Source organism: Phacochoerus africanus, chromosome 4 (genome assembly GCF_016906955.1).
Source record: "Phacochoerus africanus isolate WHEZ1 chromosome 4, ROS_Pafr_v1, whole genome shotgun sequence".
Classification (NCBI taxonomy): Eukaryota; Metazoa; Chordata; class Mammalia; order Artiodactyla; family Suidae; genus Phacochoerus; species Phacochoerus africanus.
Window position 1 is genome coordinate 92,243,119 of NC_062547.1, and position 26,556 is coordinate 92,269,674.

The 26,556-nt window shown below is 34.8% G+C and overlaps 1 protein-coding gene across 2 annotated transcripts in view; it reads right to left on the minus strand.

The window, feature by feature from the left end:
• The window catches only part of EDIL3 (EGF like repeats and discoidin domains 3), a 438,462-nt gene that overhangs the window by 127,534 nt on the left and 284,372 nt on the right, over positions 1-26,556 (minus strand). The gene's annotated exons all lie outside the window — the stretch shown is intronic.

The following is a 26,556-nucleotide window of genomic DNA, read 5'->3' on the forward strand; positions in this document are numbered from 1 at the left end:
TTGATGGGTCTGCCTTTATATGTGCCACTATGTAAGGAAATTTTGTATATGAAATAAGTGGAATTCAGATCAGTGGTGAAAAGATAGAGTATTCAATAACTGGATTGGTGCAATTTGATAGACATCTTAAATAAATTTAATCAATATCTATCATCTTATCCTAGAGTAAATTCCTGGTAAATTAAACACTTAAATTTAAAAAAAAAAAAAAAGAAAGAAGAAAAGACAAAAGACAAACTGGAATTAATATTTTTGAAATTGTATCATAGCACAGAATTGATTAATTAAAGAAAGTAGAAAATCTTATGTATTAATAGGTAAAACACAACACAATGAAAAAAAAGGCAAAGGATTTCATTAGTTGACATCTAAGGTAATATATATGGATCTTAAACATATGAAAAGATAATCTTACTCATAATATAAATTAAATCTACCCCAAGGTACTATAATTCACCTTTCACATGAGTGAAAAGCAGAAAAAAAATACATTATACCATATTAGTAAAAGTGTAAAAAAAATAGGTTAGTGTGTTACATATGTGGTGGGAGTATAAATGACAAGGTCTTTTATGAAGGACAATTTAATGATCTGAAATAAAACAACAAATGCGTATTTTCTTAAACTCCGCAATTTCATTCTAGGAACATAGCCCCCAAGTATATTCACACATAGGCAAATTGATGTAAGTAAAAAGTTGTTGCCTGTAGAGTTGTATATAATAGACCACAATTACAAATAATTTAAAATGTCTATCAATACGGGTCTAAGCCATATCATTATGGAGAAGTCCAGAAAATGAATACAATTCAGTTGTAAAACAAAATAGCAAGAATGAAGTAGGCAGGGAAGGGGAAAGGGAGGGGAGAGAAAGAGAGATCCAGGGAGAAGATGTAAAAAATTACTGCTTGTCAAGTTTTGGTGTGGTATCAAAGAAGAGGATCTACAATTATCTGGAAATTATGTGGAAAGAGTAAAAGACTTCAGCAATGGGACAGTGTGCATTGTATACTCCTGTTCATATTACTAAAAGGGCAAATCATCACATACATATTTTCTCATACATAATTATTATGTCTGAAAGTGAAAACAAGAAACTGGTTAATGATGGTTCCAAAGAGAGAGGAGAAAGAAGAATATTTGCTGCACTCTTTTGTGTCCTTTTAAATTTGTAATGTATAGATGTTTTATCTATTCAAAATACAAATACAATTAAAGCAAAAACAAGATTGATAATAAGATGTTATTTATAATAGCAAAGTAAATCACATATCTAGAAATTTATCTCATAAACAATATGACCTAATGGGGAATGCTTATTTATTTATTTTTTTTATTTTAACTAGAGAACATTACAGAGGAGCAGTATAAATTTCAATGGATGAGATGATATAATAAATTTATTCTTTCAATTGTGTTTGTAAATTCTGTGCAGTTTTCCTCAAAATCCAGAAAAAAAAAATCCACTCTCTGCCATGATAAATGTATTCTAAAAACCTGTATTAAACACTGAAAAATAAATTTTCATTAATAGATAGCCAAATGAATCTTGGAAAAGATGCTAAAAAAGGGGGGAATTTTCCATATATTAAGACATTACAAGACAGCTTTAATTAAAAATAACGTGATACTAGCACAGAGACAGATCAATACACATGTGGAACTGGAGTAGGGGATCCAGGAAGAGGCCCAAGTGTATACTCACACTTGAGTCAGGATTACAAGTCAGTGGGGCAAGGATAGACTACTTAGCAAATGGTGCTGGGAAAATTGATTCTCTCTATAGAGAAAAATGAAGTTGGATTGGAAGGTCCTGAAGACCAAATGTTAAAAGTAACACTATTCATCTAATAGAAGAAAATGTAGAAACATGTTTTTGTGACCTCAGAGTTGAAGAAGCTGTTCTTTTAAGACCAGCAAAATACAGAATGTGCAGGCAAAGTGGAATTGGCTCCAAAATTAAAGGTTTCTTACATCACAGGTAAGGTTAATAGAAAGGTGACAGCCTGGGAGAAGACATTTGTAATGTCAAAAACTGACAGGCATATTTAGTGCACTAGTTCTCAAAACTTTAAGGTCTCAAGACTCCTTTACTCTTAAAAATTATTAAGGGCCCCGAAGAGCAAATATGCTCACACCTGGTGTTGATATATGGATATACTGACATATATGTATCAATGTTTATTGTATTAGAAGTTAAAACTGACAAATTTTAGAAATATTTATTATCAAATTAACTTTATTAATCATAAAATAATTTATTAATTTAAAAATGACAGTAATAAACCTATTATAAGTTCCATATTTTTATTAAAAAAATTGTCCAAAGCCAAAAATTTACTAAGAGGCTATTTTAAATTGTTCTAAATCTCATTAATATCTGACTTAAGAGAAGCTAAGTAGGTTATTATAGTTTCTTCTACATCAAATCTATTGCAAAATATTTTTTGGCTGAAGTATGGGAAGAAAATCCAGCTTCACACAGATGTGTAGATGGAAAAAGAAGTATTTTAATAACCTCTCCAGATAAGTATTTATATTCTTTTTCACTACCACATCAAAAATTGACAACCAATATTTTTTTAAATTTTAGTTTCAGTATGGAATCTGAAATCTACCAGTGAACATCTCATGTTTGCTTTGTTAAAATCTATTGGTTTATCTTGCCCTTTGAATGGATCTTTTACCGACACATGGTTTTTATAACATCATATGTTGGTCATTTGGAAAATGTAGGCTCACTGAGCGATGTGGCTTCTTTAAAAGGTTACATATTTTATTATATAACATAAAAAAGTCACATTCGTTAATATCACCACCAGTTGCACCAACAAATCTTAAAGTATAGAAAGCTCTCCAGCTCATGCTGGCAATTACATTTTTTCCAAAATTGGAATTTTCCCTTGAAATTTCAAATTTTATCTAGCAACAAATACTATCAACTGTTTTCCTTAATGTGGAAGGGCTACTCTGCTCATTTTCAAGGAAATTACCTACCAAATACCCAGGTATGAATAGTCATGGTTTATCAGTTGTTCTTTGAAGTAAACAGGATATTCAAAAAAGGAGGGGTAGTTCAGCTCTCAAAGCACACCATCTCCCAAGTGCTTTCATCAGACTTAAGTGCTCAGCAGAACTGCTTTAAGAGTGAGTCCCATGTCATCGCACAGAATATTAAAGACATAGCCAGCACTGGCACTTAATAAAATTAATGATCATTACTGTCTCATCAAGGACATTCTTAAATGAGCTGGATTTTTCTTTTTCTTTTTTTTTCCCCTTCCAATGTGTGCATGATGAAGGTGAATACAAAGACTACTAATTCAGCTTGCTGTTACCGTCCTGATTTGTGGTAAGGCTCCAGCAGTTTTATTCACTATTGTTTTATGATGTCAGTGCAAAAGTGAAAATGGCAAAGAAAGTCTTATAGCTATTATGGAAATAGTGTTGACCTGTGAATCTCCTGAATAGGGTTTGGAGTCCCTGGCTTCACAAGAGATATGTGTACTATAAGTTCAGTTGAGAACTACTGGTCTGAAATATACAAGGGGTTATTACAAACACACATGCACATACACACACTCCAAAGAAACAAAGGAACTAATAGAAAATGGAGCAAAGCATATTAACAGGCAATTCAGAGAAAATGAAATGCCAATGAATGTTCACTATTAATTAAATAAATGCAGATTAAATGAAAGGTAACTTACAGCCAATGGAATGGTAAAACAAACAAAAAAGATAATATCACGTGTTGGTGAAGTATTCCTCTCCTAAAGGTGATAGTATAAACTGGCATGGTTACTTTGATCTGTCACTTCTCAGTAAAGGTGATTAACCTATTCTTGGGTATTTTTCCATAAAGATTATTTGAATAGGTGATCAATAAGAAATACACACACATATTTACTGTAGATTTTTTTTTGGGGGGTGCATCAGCAGCATGTGGAAATTCCCAGGTCAGGGAGTCAGCCTGTGCCACAGCAGTGACCCAAACCATAGCAGTCACAATGCTGGATCCTTAACTTGCTGTGCCAGAAGAGAACTCCCTGTAGAGTTTTTTTTTTATGTTAGCAAAGAACAGCTTAAGTTAATGTCCCTAGTGGAAGAGAGATATAAAACATAAAATGTATGTATGCACATACCTATGTTTATGTGAGCTCTTGCACACATACACAAAAGCGTACTTTTAGAGAGTCAGAAGTGATGAAATAGATTTATAGTCTAAAAAAAGTAAGAATGTGTGAAATATACATTATGAAATATACATAATACCACTTGTGTAAATTAAAAACCAATATGCAGCAAAAAATCATGCATTTTCCAACAATTCACTTTTCTGAATCAACATAGGAAAAGTGAAATTAAAGGTTACACATTGGCTCTTCTAGGTTGCATTTCTCTAAGAGAAGAGGAATGGGCAGGAAGACAAGAAATGAGTAACAATGTCACGAAACAAGGAGGTTCATCCTCAAATCAGTGCTGACAAATTATATCTTAAATGGGGGAAGGGATCACTGGTTCCTCTCATTTCCTCCTCTATTCTTAAGGAAAGGACTTAAGTATAGCCATTTGATTTAAAAGTACTGTTGTATACAAAAGTACTTTCTGAGGCTTATTCCCTAGTATAAAATACAGTGCTATAAACATTTCAAACACACTTATTATATCATAACATACTTAAAAGTATTTATAGTTACATTTAGGCAAAAGCTAGTATTAAATAAGCAACCAGCTTTAAGAGTAGTTTATGAATAGCTAATTGTTCTTCTGTACCTCAAATTTGTTACTAGAATTTGTGATATGGGTGGTAAATTCCAGCATGTGTCTGACTGGTAGTTGGTATCACTATATAAAAATAATACACATACAAAATGCAAACAATCCTACTTTGTCAAAAATAACTACTTGCTTCTTTCTAATTTTATTTCATTGAAGGACAAGCTTTCAGGTTTTTAAATGTAATGCATGGGAAGTGGAAGAATTCCTTTCTGAAGAAACTCTAGGAAGCATTTGCTAATTGAAGATAGTCAAAAGATAAACTGAGTCATATTAAAAACTTTAAGTTTATTTGAGCAAAAACTGATTGGAATGGGGCAGTGCCAAACCAGAAGTGGTTAGGAGGGCTCCAGGAACAGGAGCTGGGGGAGGACTTACAGAGAAGAGGGGGAAGCAAAGCAAAGTGATTGTCTTATTGGCTCCAGCTTAAGCAGTTGCATCATTTGGGAAAGCCTAGGTGGCTATTTGTGACTGGTTGTCCTAAGGTTTCCATTTCTTAACCTTGGAATTTGTGAGCTTTGGTTTACATTTTCTTGTGTGATGTAGGCTGCTATGGCATGAAAACCAACCCAGTCTAAAATATATAAACAGCACATACAACTCAGTATCAGCAAACAAACCAAAATAACTCCAAACAACCCAATCAAAAAATGGGAAGAAAATCTGAACAGACATTTTTCCAAAGAAGACATACAGATGATTAAGAGGCATGAGAAGGTGCTCAGTATCAATAATTATTAGAGAAGTGCAAATCAAAGTGAGATATCACCTCTCTCACAGCTGCCAAATGGCAATCATCAAGAAATCTACAAATAACCAATGTTGGCAAGGAGGTGGACAAATGGAACCCCTGTATACCATTGATGGGAAAGTAAATTGGTGCAGCCACTATGGAAAACAATCTGAATGTTCCTCGTAAAACTAAAAATAGACCCAGTAATTAATTCCACTCTGGAAAAAATGAAAACAAAAACTGGAAATGATACATGTCCCGCAATATTCATAGCACTATTTATAATAACCAAGATATGGAAGTAACCCAAGTATCCATCAATAGATGAATAAAGAAGATGTGAGATATATATATATAAACTTTTTATATGTATAAAAGAACTTTTTATATGTATAAAAAGAACAAAATCCTGCCATGTGCAGCAACATGGATGGACCTCAACAACATTATGTTTAGTGAAGTAAGAGAAAAAAATACCGTATATTTTAACTGCTATGTAGAATATAAAATAAAACAAACAAATGTATGTAACAAAATAGAAAGAGACTCGCAGATATAGAAAACACACTAGTGGTTATAAGATGGAAGACGGAAGGTGGGAGGGGCATGTTAGATATATGGGAATATGTCTATGTATAAAATAGTTAAGCAACAAGGATATATTATATAGCTCAGGGAATGATAGGCATTATCTTGCAATAACTTTAATGAGGTATAAATGGTAATGATACTGAATCACTATTCTGTACACCTGAAACTAATATTATACTGTAAACCAACAATACTAAAATTACAAAAAGTCAACTCAGACTAATGATCTCCTTGTTAAATTAATTTAATAAGCTCAATTAAAGAGAAAAATAAATGCCTGATTCATAACTTATTATTAGGGAAATCATGTTAAAATCCAGCATTGAATGCTTTATTTCATGATTACTGAGGCCCACAAACAAGCAGTAGTCTGTGAGTTGCTATAGAAAAAAATGCAGATTTGAAGACTAGATAGCATATTTCAGTAAAGTACTACATAAATAGTACTTAAATAATGATACTCTAGAGCAATCATTATTCATGCCAATGTTGCAATGTTTTGCACAAAATTTATTTAAATTTACCACCAAGTGTGAGTAAATAGAGATTTTTGAACCACTTATTTTTCTTTTCTTAATGATGAGGGTTAGGGATTACCATAAAAATATAAAAAGTATCAGGTGAAATATTAAGTAATAAAAGAATCTACTAGACAAGATGAGGCTGATATATGTCCATCATCACAAGTGCTGAAATATAACTTGATGAATTTGCTGCTACTGTGCATCAGATATGCAAACACTCCTGCTTTGACTAAAAGACATGTACATTTCTCAAGCAAACAACAACCGAGCTATAATCACCTTTCAGTTTAAAGAAATGAGTACTTCACTTGAACATCAGAGATGTCCTTTTGCTGAATTAAAAACATTACTTTTGTATGATTATTATAAAATGTACAGTTGGACAGAATTAGAGCACTCTTGAAATTGTAAATCATCAACATTCATGATACTTTCATCTTAACAGAGATTTTATTTTTTGTACTAACATTCTACCTCTGGTGGAGATGCAAAAAGACATATATGCAATTAGCTCTTTTTCCTAACATTAGCAATCTAGAAGTATGAAAAAACCTATATGTATGTGTGTGTGTGTGTGTGTGTGTGTGTGTGTATCTATTTGAAATTTCCAGATAACTGTTTTGTACTGATGGTATTTAAACTTCTAAATTTTTAAATGAATTTTTTTTCTATCCGCAATGTTTTTTATGCTTCTACCTCATTTAAGTATGCTTTCACAGGTCACAGGAAGGGCAATCCTCCTAGCTAGGAGGGCTATCTGTTGGGAGCTGGCAACCCAAATAGGCCTTAGGCAAAAAGACCAGGTAACCATCTCTTTTGTGTGATAGGAGAAGTAACGTGAGCCTCTAGGTCATCTCTAAACATATGGATTGTAAAGATGTCACTTAAGGGGTTAGAAACAACCAGGAACATTATTACCAAAAGTGTCTGAGCTAAAAATGACAGGGAATGAGAACTCCCCTACAAGTCACATTATCTTATTGGTGCAAAGTATTTTATTGACTGCATCTTTAACCTCTTCTGTGGAGACCTGGGGGCAGGAAGCATTATGAACGTGCTTCAGGAGGAAGACTTTTGGGGTGTTTCAGGATGACAGGAGGAACTCAGACCAGCAGGGCATGGCTCACGATTTCGATGTGACTGGCCCAGTTATAACAGAATTTCTCTTCACCAGCCTCCATATCATCAGTAACATAGTCCACTGATAATCCACTGTCACTGCTAAACACACGTGCTGCTCTGCACATCCTGGCACTTTGGCTGGTCTCTGCCAGGCCCACTGTCCTTGCTGCCAGCTGAACTGTGCACTAGTTGTACATCACTTGTACTTGTTCCTCAACCTTTTTTTTTTTTCAAAAAAACTTGTTATTTTAATTATGTAATTTTATTAAAAATAAGTGTTAAAATGTGACTGGGAATGAAGAGGAGTTTTTTTTCTATTTTTTGGTATTTTTGGGTTTTTTTTGCCTATAAAGATGTGAAAAAGCTTTGAAAAATATTGAAAAGGCAAATTACGGGAAGTAATTGATAATACTGGGGAAATGAATAATATCTGGGTTTTTTTGCTTGAATAATTTTGCTAGTATGATTAAGCAAAAAAACAAAAACAAAAACAAAAACAAAAAAAACCCCTGAAGTATCAATCATGATTTATGGGTGTGATTCATCTAAAAGATGAAATACAATTTAAATACTTTTTTTCCTTTTAATCGGTTTTCATGAACTAACCAAATACTTAGTTCTGTAGGGCCAGCTAAGAGGGCTTCTAAAGTGTTCTCCACTATCCTGAATGCTGGTCAGCCTTTAACATAAGTTCAATTACCTTAACCGTCTTCTTTAAAAAAACATGGGAAAAGAACATACATGAATAAACATAAAAACTATCATCTCTTTATGACTTTTTGCACCTGGTAAAATTTCCAAAGTGAAACACCTCATTCACTAAACAGTATGCAGCAGAAGCAACACAGCATCATGGGTGTGATCAACTAGTTCCCAAAGTCCTGGTCTGACATAACAATTTCCTCTGAATTTCCACCTGTTTCTGAAGGGCTTTCAATATATTATACTCTTTTCCTCCCCTCTTGGTACCGTCTATGGTTAATGTTTCTTCACATCCTTTAGCATTTACAGCTGCACATTCAGGAAAAAACTGAATTGCAGCTATTCTTTTTAAAGACTTCAATCTTTACATTAAGTTAGATGCAAAAGTTTATATTAAGGTAGTTAGAAATCTCATAAATAAAGTTTTATGGTCTGAAGCATGGGTTTTAATTCATGTTCTCTTTAGATTTTTCTTGTCTTTTTCCTGCTTACATTATATGGCTAGGGCAAGAATTAAAGCAGACATTGTAAAAAGCCTGGCAAACAGAATAAATTCAGGAAAAGATGAAAGGAAGAAAGAAAGGAAGGAAGGGAGGGAGGAAGGGAAGATGGGAGGAAGGAAGAAGAAAAAAGAAACCTTAAATAACAGAACATGGAAAAGAAACAAGAGGAATAAAAAGTGAAAATGATGACAGCAGATGAGAAGCAAGACTAACTTCAAAAAAATACATTAGAAAATACTGTATAGCACAGAGACTATATCCAGTCTGTTGAGGTTAGACCATGACAGAAGATAATATAAGAAAGGGTATATTATCTAGGGTATATTATCTAGTGACTAGGTCACTTTGCTGTGCAGTAGGAATTGGCACAACATTGTAAATCAACTATATTTTTATAAAAATACATTAGAAAAAATTAAAATAAGGTCACTGCTCATCTCTATTTTGCGAAGAAGCCTGATATGATACAACTAAAAAGAAAAAAAAAATCCTTGATGCTCAGGAAGGGGGTGGGCCATGGAGGGGAGAGGAAGGAGGGAAGCTGTGGGTGAGAAACTGGACTTTCTTCAATTCTTATAGGTGGTCAGTGTCAACAGTAATAGATCATGTGTGGATGTGAAGTGGGCAATCACCTGTTCGACAAAGAGGGAGAGAGAGGGAGGGAGGGAGAGGAAGGAAGAGAAATAAGCCTGTTGAAAAAAAAATTTTAAGTTTATCAATTAAAATAATTTTTATGACAAATATCAAGAGATGTACATTACTTCTAATAGGTGACCTAGGAACCAGGGCAAGGAATTTCACTATGAGGTCCACGTGAATGTTCTCCTGGGCTTCAACCATCTCCTTGCTAAGTGAACCTCAAAGTGAATGTGACTGAGCACAGTACTGAGTGAATCAGAAAAGAAGAAATAAAGATAGGCTTTCCTGTTATTTTAAGTAGAGTCTTATCTAAAGCTGAGACCTCCCTGCCATTCATATCCTTATCAGAATGACAAAAAGAGTAGAAAAGAATGCATGATCCCTTGTGTTCCCTAATTTTTCTTATTTTACTGTGTTATTTATAGATAACAACAATGCTAACAGAATAGTGGGTTCAGAGTTTTGCTATGGAAACACTCTATATCTTTCCAAAGAAGATATTATTGGTAGTGGCAGTAAGTGTCCTGAAATTTAAAATGATGACATGGGATCAATTAAACATCAAAAGAGAAACGAATATCACGTAATAAAAACTTAAAGGGAAGCAGAGCACTGTGACACTCTTCATTTTTATGTAGTGAAAGGAAAAGTCTAAGCAAACATATGTTCCAGCACACAAAGTGGCAAATTTTCGAGGATATTATTTTCTAGCATTGAGCAATATGAATGAATTAACCCAAAAGAGACATCAGGGGGCTAAATATAAAGAATGGAAACCTCTGGGACACAGATGCAGCAGCTATTACCAAGTAATAACTCAAGTGTTCTCTATTCTGTGTGTTCTTCTGGCTTTATTTTAATCTAAATAAGTATGACCTTACATCTGTTTCAAAAATAAAATTAAATAGTTTTAGAAATTAAATTTCATTGTCACACTAGAATATATTAGCATATGTTGTGAGCAATAACGGAACAGACCCACTATTTCATGACTTTTTTTGAGGACAACTTCAGGATTCCTAACTTCTGCTTTTTTTGTTTCTTTTTGTCTTTTCTATGGCTTCACGCAAAGCATATGGAGGTTCCCAGGCTAGGGGTCTAATTGGAGCTGTAGCTGCTGGTCTATACCACAGCCACAGCCACAGCAACCCGGGATCCGAGCCACATCTGCGACCTATACCACAGCCCACGGCAACACCAGATCCTCAACCCACTGAGTGAGGGCAGGGAGCGAACCAGCAACCTGATGGTTCCTAGTAGTATTTGTTAACCACTGAGCCACCATGGGAACTCCCTAAACTTCTGATTAAATAGACAAACTAAATAGTGCTTCGTTACTTTTACTTATTATAAAATTGTTATTCTAGATCTAAAGGTAGCTGCTAGAAATGCTATTACCTGAGCCAACCAGATTATCTAGTTTCAAAGTAAGTTTTTAATATGACTCAGAAATCGGACACACACTGGGAATATTCCATAGTATCCTAAAATGCAGCCTAATGCAAAAGATTCATTTCAGTTTATAATGAAGTCTTCTTAGAAGAAGCAAATAATAACTTTTAATCCTTTTACCTGCTTATACATTTCTAGAGTAAAGATTAATTTATAATTTGTATCATATTTCCATGGAAATTATGGACACTTACACTTAAAAAATCTAATTATTTTTAAATAAAATATGGAAGCTGAAATGTCTTATGCTGTTTTAATGTTTTGAATCCCTTTTTGAGCAAACAAACCCTGAAATTTGAAATCAGAGTTTTTTTCAACAAATCAAAATCTGGGACGGGATGTGTTGAATTTGGGACCATTTTTATTATTAGGTATTGGGAGAATGATGATGCTTTGGGAACACTGGAAAGATGAGAAACAAGGAAAATCAAAAGCCTGCCATTGGAAGTACTGTACTGCATGTGTTTAGGATGTGAAGACAGACCCCTCCTTTTTAGGGGCTGATCAATGATAAGAATCACCAGGACCGGATACTGCACCAAGAGTCATTAGAAGGAACAGTAGGAATTCAATTTCTTCAGGTGGAAGAAGATCCCTGTACTTAAGACATTCTCCTGAAAACCCATGCTTGAAACCTGTCTGTGCCATGGTACTTCCTAACCTAGCCTTGGGCAAGGTCCATAAACCTCATAAAATAGAATTTCTTCACACATACAATGGTAATGAGATCCTATCTAACTCACAGGGGTTGTCTGAATATTAACGGTGAAGTTGGCCCTTGGACACCTAGCATCTTCAAGCAGTCAAAAATTGTTTGCTACCATTACTGTTCTTTCCAGGGAAAAAAGGAAAGCTGATTTTCTCATTCACAAATGTAGAAAAGCAATGAAACGAAGGAAAGGATTATTTAATTCACACTGATCAAGCCTATGAGACTCCTTTCTTTAATTAACTTTTACTTTTCAAAGTGCTTTTAAACACGTGTTATACTATTTCTTTGCTCTTTATGTTAGACCTAAGAAATAAATTGGACAATTCTGGTCTTCTGTATGGGCCACCAGGGGAAGATGATGGTGGAATTTGGGTCATCTCTGCTCCCTTAGAAGTAAGGAGAAGAATACACAAAGGGCAAAATTCTACTTGACAGAAAAAATTCTACTCTCTTGTCCAACATTAGCGCTTTATAAAACAGAAAGACAATTTTTACATGTTTTCAAAGAAACACAATTTCACCATTAAAAAAGAATTATGGGTGGCAAAGAATTAAAGCATTTGAAATTTTCAAGGAAGAAAAGAGGATATATCTCATTATTTAAAAATAGTAATTTTGCTGAACAGATGTTGGCAATAGGAAATCTTTAAAACATGTTATGGTTTTATCATCCATAAACTTTTTATCTTTACTTCCCCTAATTAAATACTATAATACCATTTGATCTAACATTTTCAAAAATTTTAAAGAATAAGTTATTTTTAATGGAAGGGTATCATTCTTTTATATTTGTAATTTCATAGATTATAATCAAAATTTAGAAAACAATGTATTTTTAATGATCAAGAGCTACACATACTTTATCTCTAGCCAAATTTATTCATATAAAATTGTATCCATAACTAGTTTTACAGTTAATTTTATGATTCATGAATCAAACTGTTTCTATATATTACATATATGCATTTAAAAATATGGATACATAACTATATGGATACATAACTATATGACTTAAAAAGTGATATAAAATTTTTAAAATTTTCACCTATTGCAGCAGTCTGAAAAGTTATTGGCTCTTTGAGTCTCATTTTAAATAGCTTCCTTTGCACTTCATGGGACACTTAAATTTTTAATTTATAAAGGATACATAACTATATGGATACATAACTACATGACTTAAAAAGTGATATAAAAAGTGATATAAAATTTCCAATAACAGAATACCATAATTACATTATTAGGATATGCAAAATTAGGCAAACTAAATTATACTTGACTTTTTTTTCTTCCCCTGGTGGCTTGAGGTATAGATTTTATCCACTCTTAGATCACTTCTCTGTTTTCAAACTTTCAATAGTTCCCAACCACATGTATAGTAAAACATATATATTTTCCAGTCGAGCATGCACAAATTTCTATCGTTTCATAGCAACTTACATTTCCAGCTGTACTTCCAGTTATTATCTCCCGTGCATCTAGCTCTATATAATCATTAAATGTATTTAATTTATCCCATATTTACTGCATGTCTATAACTTACAAACATGATGACAGAAAAAAGACCGTAAATGGAAAGACAGAAAAGATCTTTACATTGGTCACATGCAATCTAAAGAGGAAAAAGCACACAGACAACTAATTGAGAGAAGAATGTTCTAAATGATAAAGGGACAAATGCCTCATCATGAAAATAAAGAGAAAATATCAATTAATAGTGACCAAAAATAGAAAACTAAGATCTAGAGAGGTCAAGTGTGTAGTCCAAGGACACATGCCAGGAATGAATGGCCATCCCAAGTGCAGAGGAGAGCAAGAGAGATAGGCCAGGAGGTGGAGCACCCACTAATCTTTATGAGGGTCTGGTAAGGCTGGACAAAAAGGTCATTCTTCTTATGCTATGTCTACCTATCTGGAAGACATTTTTCACCTATTGCAGCAGTCTGAAAAGTTATCGGTTCTTTGAGTCTCATTTTAAATAGCTTCCTTTGCACTTCGTGGGACAGTTAAAAATTATTCTTATGACAATGATACATTCTGCCTTGGATCTAATATTGAACAGGCTATTTGCAGACTCCTATTAAGCATAGTTTGGTTCAGTTGTGAGTGACAAAAGCCCAAACTAACAGTGGCTTAAATAAGAAAGAACTTGGCTTCTTCCTTGTGTAAATGTGTGACTAGGCAGAAGGGGCTGATATAGCCTTGTTGCCACTGTACAGAACCCTGATCTCATGGTCCAAGAGGGCAGCATCTGAGTTCTTGGCAGCAGGATAGAAGGAGGGATGAAGGGGAAGAGGAGGGCATTAGGTGTTGTCTCAAGGCCGATTCTCAGGAACCACCATATAACATTTTTGCTTATATGCTTCTGGTCATTTGTTAGTTACATGGCCACATCTAGTGGAACAAGAGGTTGGGAAACATAGCCTAAAAGACTATGTTTTTATATAGGATATACAGAATATTACACTGAATGAGATACACAGTCTTATACAGAATTAGACTCTATTCTGAGGTAAAACATGCCTATTAGCTAATAATGTTCTTGCCATGGAAATAGGTGAAAAGGATGTTGGAAGACAGTGGAAAGCCTTGGCTACAATTCTCAGTGAACGTGTGTTGAATGAGTGAGAATGTACATTTATTAGTCACTTGCTGTGCAGCCAATACGTGACAACATCCATCATATAAGACAACAGTCCTAAAAAGTCACTCCATTTTTGTTACGACTTTATATATAAAGAAGTTGTATCTTCAAGGTGTTAAGTGACTTTGTTCAAAGTGATAGTGGCCAGTTGAATCCAGAACCACTGATCTTGAACACCAACCATATTGCTTCACCATAGAATATAACTGCTTAGGCAAATGTGTTTTATTTGTATTAGATTTACAAGTAAAGTGGCTTATCTTCACACTATTTGTTAATTTGTTTACTGAGCAAATAAAAACTACATAGTGCTTGAGGATACTGAAAAATTATGATGACATATTTATTCCTATTTATTAAAAGTTTAGTCTCTGGGATTGGTAAGAATACAAAGTACCAACAGACAGTGCCCCTACTCTAAGGCAGCTTATCTAAATAAAATAATCGCCTGTATACACTTAATTATAAACTGCAATAAGCACTAGGCAAAAAAGAACAAGAAGTTTTAAGAACCTGTATTAGGAGAACCATATCTAATCTGAGGTGAAGAAATGAGTCAGGGAAGGCTTCCTTGAGAAAGTTGCATCGAGAAGAGCAATTAGCCAGCACAAAGGAAATGTTCAATGAATATATTGAATGAATGAATGAATTTATTAATCAAAATGGAGTTGGAGGTCAGTTTGGAAGATGTTTTATTCTTTCTTCCTTCCTTTCTTTCTTTCTTCCTTCCATCCTTCCTTCCTTTGGGCTGCACCTGCAGCATATGGAAGTTCCCTGGCTAGGACTGAATCAGAGCTGCAGGTGCCAGCCCACACCACAGCCACAGCAATGCCAGATCCAAGCTGCATCTGTGACCTACACCACAGCTCATAGCAATGCCAGATCCTTAACTTGTTGAGCGAGGCCTGGGATTAAACCTGCATCCTCATAGATACTAGTCAGGTTCATTACCATGGAGCCACAATGGGAACTCCATGGAAGATGTTTTTTCTAAGCCTAGGAAACAGGAGGATTTCAAGAAGTCCCAGGTGGCTGGAATTCAGTGTAAAGTTTCCACTCTTCCCATAGTATGTGGTTAAGAGTTCAATTGTTTAATGAATTAAATCAAACAGGATTTTTTCCCTCTCGAATGTCCACAAAGTGAAGTAAAAGTTTTGTGCATAAGAGCATCTAAAACGTTTAATTAACTTAAATAAGCTCTACATAGGTATAGAAAACTTGTGTACTGCCTAAATAGTTCTCCGTAAATAGGAGCTGCTGAATGAATACTAGTTCATCTACAGAAGATTTGAAACTAAGGAAAACCGTCTAAAAAATGTGTAATGTACTCTTCTTTCAAGTCTACATACATCTTTACAAATCTGGGTTAATGCTCCTAAGAAAGGAAAAGCTAAGATGTATTGGCAATATTAAAATGTCTTATTTGCTGTTTTGTTTTGCAAGACAATCACATTTCAGTTTAAGAGCTTCTTGGAAGCGGCCATCATGTAAAAATACTGGCTTTGGTTGGGCTCCTACAAGGCAAACTAAGATAGAAAAGTGTACATCTCCTTTTGAAACAACACTCTCTCTCTGAGCAGCACTAATATAATAACGAAGGAGACCTGAGTTAACATAGTTTTTTTTTTTAATCTGAAAAATGAAAGTATAGCCTGTTATTGTGAACTCAGAGAAAAAAATACTTCAAAGCTATTGAAGCATTAACTATATAATAGAAGCAAGAAAGCTGAGAGCCGAATTGCGGAGCGGGGGGGAAAGACCTTTGTTATTTTTTCAAGAACCAAAATCACAATGAAATTAAACAATCTATAGTAAGTACACTAAAGTTAAGCTGAAACAGCTACTATTTTAATTAAATGTATCAATTCTGGGGAAAACAGCAGGAGCCATGGCAATAACAACATTAAAAGCAAATACATGGAGAAAATGTAACCTATGTATAGTACAAAAATGAAATGTTCTGATAAAGGCAATAATATAGAATGGGGAGTTCCTGTCATGGTTCAGTGGAAACAAATCTAACTGGTATCCATGAGGACGCAGGTTTGATCCCTGGCCTTGCTCAGTCGGTTAAGGAACTAGCATTGCCTTGAGTTGTGGTGTAGGTCATCTTAGATGTGGCTTGGATCGGGCATTGCTGAGGCTGTGGTGGAGGCCAGCGGCTACAGGTCCAATTTGACCCCTAACCTGGAAACCTCCATATGCTGTGGGTGCGGCCCTCAATAAAAAACAGAAAAAAATAGAATGGATACACTTATTCTATTTTTTTTTTCTTTTTACTGGATCCTTAACCCACTGAGTGAGGCCAGGGATCGCACCCGCCTCCTCACAGAGACTATGTTGGGTTCTTAACCTGCTGAGCCACAATGGGAACTCTTATACACTTATTCTGAAGTTCAAAGTTCAGTTCTTCACTTCCCAAGGAGCCTCTGCAATGATGCTCCCAGGTAAGCTATTGTCTTATAAACTGGTTTGATGGAAATGGAAATAGGTGAGAAAGAAACTTTCAACTCTGTGGAAGGATATTCTATTTTAGAGTTCTCATCGGTCCTCTCGAATATCACTTTCAACTTTGTGTGGACACCACCTAACTTCCCCTTCCGTCGGGCATGGCCCTGTGACTCACAAATGGCCAAATGACAACACAGAAGAGTGACACCTGGCAGTGATGGCCACTTGACCCATTTCCAATCTATACAGAGCAGTAAACTCACTTTTCCAACTGCAGACTCTATACTGTTATTTTCTCCGAGTAAGTAACTAGGGCTCCAGATACACGCACTATTTTCTAAGCAGACCAACTCTTTTCCTATCTATTTCTGCTTTATGGTGCCAAAATCATGCTCAAGATCCAAAGCCTGGAATTTGATTTTTCTTATTTTTTCCTTCCTCCCCTCCCAAAACTCAATGACAATGACAATCAATGACACACCCTCAAACCATCTCACAATCTGATCTTTTATTTTTATTTCAACAGCAGCCAGTTTAATTCAGGTCCTCCTCTGACAGTTAGTTCTAAAAGCCCCTTAACTGGTGTGCCTCCTCCTAGACTTGCTTCTGTAGTAAGTAAAACATTCATTCAATAAAATTTTACTAAATGCCTTGTAAGCCCTAGGCTTTGTGTTTCGTTCTCATAATACACACCACTGACATGCTGTCATCCTTAACTCTAGTTCTGACACTATTAATAACCTGCTGACACCCTTCAGGAGCTATCACGTGCCACCTTTGTCAACTGATGCATTTCACATTCTGGCGTCTCCTCACCTTTGCAGAATTTTAGCCACCTAATACCCTCAACATACCCAACTTTTCAGTCCAGTAAACCAGTCCCTGAGGTACCTTGAGTTGCCCCGTCTCCCTTGTGACTTTGTTCATTCTATTTCCTCCATCTGAAATAACCTCTTTAATGTCATCCTTAAAAATGGTGAATATGCTAAACTCACCTTTAATAATTAAAATGTAAATGGCTTTTTGATGTTTTCATTATACTCCGGTTGCATATAAAATAAATATTTCTTCCTTACAGACTCCTAAGAGCCAGCTGAGAATTTAACAATAAAACATTTAAAGCCTGGTCTTCTAGAGATGTGGATGTTTTTACAATCCTTTTACTATTTAATTATGGCTTAATTATTGAAGGCCTCATGTCATGGCAAAAATCCTCTGAAAACAATTAAGCATTACTATTTCCAGTTCATGGAGGAATGGGGGTTCCACTTAAGGCAGACAACTGAAACATGCAGGTTAATAATCAAATATCACCAAAGCAGCTTAAGTCTTAGATTTGTGATGTCTTAATGCCATCCTTTACTTAAAATATTTCACACTGATGTTTCATTTTGAAAATAGGCTGTTCTCCATCATCTTAATTTATTTAATTAAGTTTCTTCTAATCATGAAAGGAGCATATCCAAGGGGAAGTATGTCTCTCTCGCTAGACTGTGGGCTCCAACAGGGTACCAACTATGACTTTTTTCTAAGGATCACCAATATCACAATCCACCTGCAGTGTCTGCTTATTATGGCATCCCCTGGGTCACAACTCTGACCTACTAATTCAGTAACTCTAAGGATGGAGACAACGTTTAAAAAGCTCTCCAGGTCATTGTTACATAGTTGAAGTTTGAGAACCACTGCCTCAGGCTAGAGGTGAATTGTTTGCTATGTGCAAATATAATTTTTATAAAATACGAGATACTTAACAGAGCCTTAAGAAAATCCAAGACTCCCTCATATCTACTACCAGTGCCCACCTTCAACCTCCAAAAAAAAAGGAAAAGGACCCTTCCAAGAGCTTTCAAAAAGAGGTTAGGAATGGTTTAGTGCTGGCCTCTCACATAAACTGCCTGAGTTTAAATCCCATCTATGCCATTTGCCAGATTAGAAAATTTGGACAACTTATTTTTCTGTGCCTAGATTTCCAGATCTGAATGCTGAGAATAAAGCACAATGCCAATTACTTGGCATTATGGATTCAGTACATTGCAAGTAGTTGACACAGCACATAGTGCTAGCTGTTAGATTATTTTAAAGCTAATATGTCACAGTATGAAGAATGAGATTCACCTGTAACCTAAGTATAAGTGAATAGAGTAACTTTTTCTGTACTTAAATACAACCTCCTTCAATTAGTTTTGAACAATGACTAAATCTCCCAAATTGAAATAGTTTCAAATTAATTACTGTCTCAAGAAAATAAAGCTTTCAGAATCAGTCCAGGTGGCTTGGGATTCGGTCACATTTTCAACACAAGGAGGTTTTCAGTGAGGCCTTGGGGGCAAAACAAATTTGTTCAGTGTCTACAGTGGAAATAAGGGATTCCTTCAGCTCAATCCAAATAGTAATCCCACTAGTTCCCAGAAGAGAAACATGAAGAGACAATCAAACCTTTAGCTCAGACTCACTTTTCCCGTTGCTTCTCTGCATTTCTCACCCCTAGGGACTCGGACAGGCTGCCAACAGACCTTCTCTGCCCTTGCAGAAGGTGCTACAGGAGTCCTTTCAGGACAAATTGTTGCACTGGAGGCAGTAGCTGACTCTAATTTCATAAGCAAATATACCATGGGCAGGTCTCATAAGCAGGTTTAACATCTTAAGTTGACACTGGATTCACATTCACAGGAACTTCACATTTATGAGTGCATTTAGCAATACTGGAGAAACACTGCAAAAAGAAACTCTGGGAGATGATAGGAACTCAGAGTGGTGACTCCTTAGTCCTAAGAAATGAGGATATATAGACCAGAGGCCACTAGATGGTCATGTGAAGGGACATCAAGAGGGAACCAGAGTAAATTTGCCATGAAGGTTATCAAGGTAGATTGCAAAACCAGAAATATTAAATCTTGAATGTTTTATTTTTTTCCACGACAAGAGGGAGTTCTTATTTTCAATCAATTCAGATACTTTCCATTTCAATCCACCAGTATACACTAAAAACCAAACCAAACCAACCAATCAAACAAAAAACTGGTTCATTAAATGAACCATTAGACATTTAAAATCATAACCTTTGTAAATGTGCAAGTTGCAAATGTTTTCCTGATGGCCAAAATGTACAGCAAGTATGTATAATGAAAAAGTTTTTTACAAGGGTAGTTTAATGAATTATTTACTAAGGGTTTATTAGATGTTGAAAATTGTCTTAAAATAATTACTGGTAACTAGTTTTAGTCTATATTTTATAAATATTAGTAATAGATGTAGTTCGTATGTTTTTGACATACCTGCAAGGGTAAAAGTGACATAGCATAAGCTGGGGAGATACTAGTATTTAAAACATTTTTTTTTCTATGAAGATACAGTTATTTTAACAACAGTACTGTCTAAAGTTTCAAACTCTGGTGGTATGATTATGATAACAAACAGAAAAATGTCCAAGAAGTGAAAACAAACATTTTTTTTTTCAAACATTTCAGGAACAAAACATAAATGGGAAAGAAGATGAAAATTTTGGTGTCTGAGACTAAGGGTAATTAGCAGACTTCTTGGCAAACAACTTTATAAATACTACTCGTGCCCATAATGTTGCTTATAAGGGCAGTTTGCAGTGATTATGAAGGGAAGTATGTGCTACTGGGGTTACAGAAAGTTTGATTCTGCTGCTGCCCAGATGGGTGAGACATTCCTTATATTGCGAAGAGACATACCACATATGGCACCCATGGGATCAAGCCTGGATGGTAAAATTTGAATATAAGCATAAAACAGCTGAACACAGAGAGTAAGCTGAGTTGTTTGGGCAATTTCAGTACCATTCAGGGCAGTATAATTACTATGTGAAAACCACTCTCTCTTTCCAATCTCTTTTGTTCAACAGTCTCTATTCTTCTATCAATCATTTGCATCTATCCAACATAGCTTTTCTTTTTTTTTTTTAATTCAAGATGCTCTGGAAATAGATTTAAATCAGGTATACCATTAACCCTCAAGTGGTTTTGGAGAAAGGAAAACAAATATCCCTTTATGTTAAGTAAGTTAGCTGCTCTGATTGAAATGTCGAGTTGGCAGAGTGGAAAAAAAGGGCACTATAGTCACGTAACTTTGGATTAAAAAGCAGAAATTCTGGGAATAATTTTTTTTGTCCTTTTTTTTTTTTGTGCCACACCTGCAGCATATGGAGGTTCCCAGGCTAGGGGCTGAATAAGAGCTGTAGCCGCTGGCCTGAACCACAACTATGGCAACACCAGATCTAAGCCGCATCTGCAACCTACACCACAGCTCATGCAACACCAGATCATTAACCCACTGAGCAAGGCCAGGGATCAAACCTGGGTCCTCATGGATACTAGTCAGATTCATTTCCACTGAGCCAGGACAGGAACTCCTAAGAATCATTTTATACAAAATGCAATAAAGGAGGTGAATCTAAAGAAGATTGGTAGGTGGTCAACAGATGAACCATTAAGTGTGTGTGCCTAACAACAGTAACAGAAAACAGCCAGATGAAGTTGAGCAACAATAAGAAATCTAGATCAACAAGGTGCTGGGTGCTGATAGGGAGGAAGCAACTTAGAGGAAAGAGAAGAGAGTCTAGATGCAGTGCTTTTTATACTAGGGAACAATTTCTATCTGTTTAATCATATATTCTATAGCTCAGAGAATCTGGGGTTCAGATCCAAAACACTACCTTTAAAACAAATAAACAAATAAGATGTACCATATTAGTATAACTGTGCTAAATGACCAAATAATTAGACTAAATATATTACTCTCCAGAACAGATGTATCCAGTCATTTTTACTTAATGCTAAGGGCCTTTAAAAAGGCATTTTAAGGGTTTTTAAAAGTTAGAAAGTGATTTTTTTGGCTTTGGCATTCAGCAGCTTGATGTGGGATTTCAGTTCTCAGACCAGAGATTGAACCCCAGGTCGCAACAGTGAAAGCACGAAGTCCTAACCACTAGACCACCAGGGCACTCCTCAAAAGTAACATTTTTAAGATAGACTTTGTGTGGATGCTCACTTCTAATAAGCAACTTAAAAAAATAGTAATTTTTCATCCAGGATTACTATTTAAAAAAAAGATGATCAGAAGCAATATATTAATGTCTAGATGTAATTAACCTTAGATGTTTAGTATGGAGAGGAGTGTATCTGAGAGTGTAGTTTTTTTCAGGAAAAAAAAAAAAAACCAAGGCTTAAAATACTTCCTATTTGAATAAAGAAGTAGTAAAGATAGATTTTATAGAAAATTATAGAAATTTTCCATAACTAGAAAACAAACTGAAAACAGAAAAAAAAATCTACTTCTTAAATTCTATGTGTTTGAAAACAGATTTTATGTCTCAAGGAGCTCCAGGTGCCATAAGAAATTTTCACACACATTATATATGGGCTTTCAAAATGAAACAGATGATTACTCTATTATTTTGCAGCATTTTTAATACTTTGTTCACAAAGTTAAAAAAAAAATACACCACCACGTACGGAATTTGTATTCTAGAAATGTGATTGTAACATAATTTGTGCTCACACAAGTCTCTTTTGAGCCCACATGTTCTACACTAACTAATATTTTATATAAAACACAAAAGTCAAATGATCTTGCTTTGGGGTATTTAAAATTTTCTAACAAAGAAGAAACCAATAGCCATTTAGGAACATTAACTGTTGAAAATACTTAAAAGCTTTATGAGTAATGAATAATAACTACTTAGGAATTGCTGCAAAGGCAGGATGCTCTTCTGATTAGGATATACAGTGTGGTTCTGCCTCCCTTTAGAGACTTTTTGTGGGTCAGACAATTCTTACTATTCCTCCCCATTTTTATTCCCTGTTCTTTCTTCTCCATCCTTTTGTTATCACTACGTGCAATTCCAACAACAGTGTCCAGATTATCGAGCAAAATTGCTTCCTGCATCTTATTCACTTATTTCTAATGTAGCTCAGATGGTATAAACATAGGCTGTATGAGCTGATGAGACATGTTTTTACAGTACATTCTGAGGGTGACCAGCAATAAACAGATCTGTGGAACAATCCAGAAGTTTCTATTGAGTGACCCATGTGATTTCTGTGTACATTTAAGTTTGATAAATAACTACCTCCATCCCCCCAAACTCTGTGGCATATAGAAAAGGAGCATATTAAGGTTGTATTAACATATTCTAAAAGGGTAATGATTTATTTAAAATAGAAAAATCAAAATCTATTTCCCTCAGTGATGAAACACCAGCACTGGCACAACTACTGGTAAGTTAATTTTCAAAGGAAAATTATGTCTTTGCCTTAGTGTATCCATCAAACAGATTAGCATGTAATATTATAGCCATGTCATACTTAGTGTAATGGGAATTTCTCTCCTTTCTTATTCTATAAATATCATTCTAGATTTTAGTTTAACAAAATCTCTATTAAAAACAGACTGTCAGGATATAATAAAACATTATGGTTCAAACGAAATGGGTTAGCAGAAGATGTAAGAATCAGGATACCCATGTAATATATTTACTTTTCTATATTCTAGATTCAGAGCATCCTAAAAAGCATCCTATATCCTAGACTCAGAGCATCCTAAAAGCTGTCTTTTTTCTAAGTGTCTAGTAGAGAAGAGACTGCAGAGTAGACATTCATTTAGTGAATATCTGTTGAATGGATGGAAATCCAGTGAATATGCATTCCAGAAACACATACAAACAAAATTACCCCAGAATTTTTTTTTTTAAATGAAAAATTTTCTACAGGTAGCTATAAATAAAAACAAAACAACAGGAATGGAAAACAATTATCTTTTAAAATTAAATAATAATCACCATGAGTGACCTTATTCAGTGAGCAAATTTCCCAGAAGGTTTAGCTAAGCTTTTATATTTTCAGTTGAGATAATGTAACACATATTTGCATAACTTCCCAAAGTTATTATTTGTAGCATAGCAGTCAGAAAGAAAAATTGATATTCCAGGATGCTAATGAACAGGTTAGTGTTTAAGATGGTGGTTATTTATTACTTGGAAAAAAAAATCTAGGTGAGGAAATAAAGGTCAGAAAAACTTAAAAAAATAGGTTTTTGTTTAACTGTATTTACTGCACTAACCCCTTAAATTCAGAACCAATTATGAACACTGTGGTGCTATCCATAATTGCATGCTGAGTGTGTAAATTTAAAATGGCAATTTCAATTTTCATTTCATCAAGACAAGGAAGAAAATGAAATTGAATACTAATTAGTGCATGTGTCTCGTACACCTGAAAGATTAGAGGAATACTGTGCTCATTGTAAGTGAGTTTAAGCAAAGTACTCAAATGTTTCATTTGGAGGACTGAATATAAATAAAAGAATTAAGTGACAAGGGAAATTAATAATACTCAAACACAGAAAATTTGTACATGATTAGACTTCCTAGAGCCTCTTAGATATGGTTTTCCTTTGAGAAAGGGATACAATTTTTCTTTTTAGAAAAATAACTTAGAAAATAAGACATTATTAAGGAATATAATAACATAATATATACTCTCAGCACAATCATGAAGTATTTATTGAATAACAATGGTACGTTTCCAGTCTTCCTTCCATTACATGCAAGACTGCTTCATTTAATATAAACCCTTTGTTTACTTTTACTGGTTTTCTCCAAGTTCATTATTATCTTCATATTAGAAGCAAAAGAAGAAGAACAACAACAGTAATAATGGTAATGGACTGCCCTTAAAAGTAAAAGGAATATTTAATATTTCTACTTAGGCTGATCAAGTTATATTTAATCTAAATTTCTCTAAGTCAACCACGGTCATGTTCCATTGAGTTATTTAGATCTATAATCACTGGGGTCAAGAAAACAAAATTCATTCATACTCTGAGAGAATGATGCATAGTGTTAAGTAAGTAATAAACTACAACAAAGTATAGTGAAAAATCAGGACATAAAATAATCACAACATGTTTCTCAGAGAAAGCACAGCAAAAGTAGGGGGTTTATTAACACATAGAAATCACTGAAGCTCAGAAACATCATTTGCCCAGTAGAAACATTGGTGCCTACTTGTGACATCATCTTTCAATTGGTCTGCAATTTCTACTATGAATCTTAATTTCCAAAGTTTTATCAAGACCTCAATCCTATAAATGCATTTCATAAGGTCAATGAAAAAAATTGATTTTTAGCAAACAGAATACAGGCATCTTTTACTGTCTTGTATTATTTAAGAATTAACTAGAAATTCATTGGTCTATGATCAAAACTGTACAAATGTGCCATTTCTACTGTCTGGAATTTTCTTTGTGCATGTGGCTACAGATTATAAAAATCATGTGTAAATTAAGAAGTAATTTCTACAAACATATGCAAATTAAATTCATAAAATAAAACCAGGATATCAGGTAACTACATGGACCCATATAGATAAAAGAAACACATATAGGATAGTAAAAATTCTTAAGAAATTGAACAAAAAATACATCTAAAGGAGATTTTGGCCCTCTTTAGAAAGTATGGAAATCATAGCATTTGGCCTTAAGTCAATTTCCTTTTCTATCAACTGCTGGTAAAGTAGCCTCTGTCTTCTGCACCTAATAATGTCACATCACGGAGTCCCATCTTGAATATTATCTCTGACTCAAAATATGCAGTCAACAGAAAAAATAGATCAGGGAGTCCCCGTCATGGCGCAGTGGTTAACAAATCTGACTAGGAACCATGGGGTTGCGGGTTCGGTCCCTGCCCTTGCTCAGTGGGTTAACGATCTGGCGTTGCCGTGAGCTGTGGTGTAGGTTGCAGACACGGCTCGGATCCCGTGTTGCTGTGGCTCTGGCGTAGGCCAGGGGCTACAGCTCCGATTGGACCCCTAGCCTGGGAACCTACATATGCCGCGGGAGTGGCCCAAAGAAATAGCAAAAAGACAAAAAAAAAAAAGAAAAAAAAGAAAGAAAAAATAGATCAGCTACCTAAACAAAACAAAATTCTATAATAATTCCCTATTCTGATGGAATAAAGCTAAAACCTCTTACTACCTCTTAGTATGAATCCTATGGCTCACAAAACTCACACACTAAATTTGAACTAATTTCTCTGGCACTTAAACACAGGTCACAATTTTCTATGTGGTGTTGCCTAAATTCTCACCTAGCATCTTTGATCACGCTATTCCCTTGGCATGCAGTCTCTGGTGAAAGCTATCCTCCAAAGCCTATCTCAAAAACTAGCTTTCCTGTGAGGCTTTCCCATGAAAACTAATCATTTCTTCCTCTGACCCCAGTGTATACTAGATTTTTCCTCTCTTTGGCACACATGAATAACTTCTTATATGTTATTAACACACTCCTCACTGACAAAAGGAGAATCTTCCATCAAAACTGTGGTTTGATCACTTTTTCTGCCTCCAGATATGTACTTTCCCATCTTTCTTCAGCTAAGGGCTCAAAAAGTATTTAATGAGATAAAATATAAGATGCAGGCTTCACCACCATCCATCATCTTTGGTAAATAATTTACTATCTTGGTTTGTCATTGTTTTCTCATGCTTTTATGAAAAATATCTGTTTCATGATAATAAATAAGAGTAGGAACTGAAACATTCTCAGCTATTGAAAGAGGGTGAAGAAGACATTTCAGATACTATCATAAAACACTGCATATTTTATATTTGCACATCTAGAAACATTTATAAGACATATAAGGAAAAGACACAATATTTATATACTTGAAGTACCAAAAATT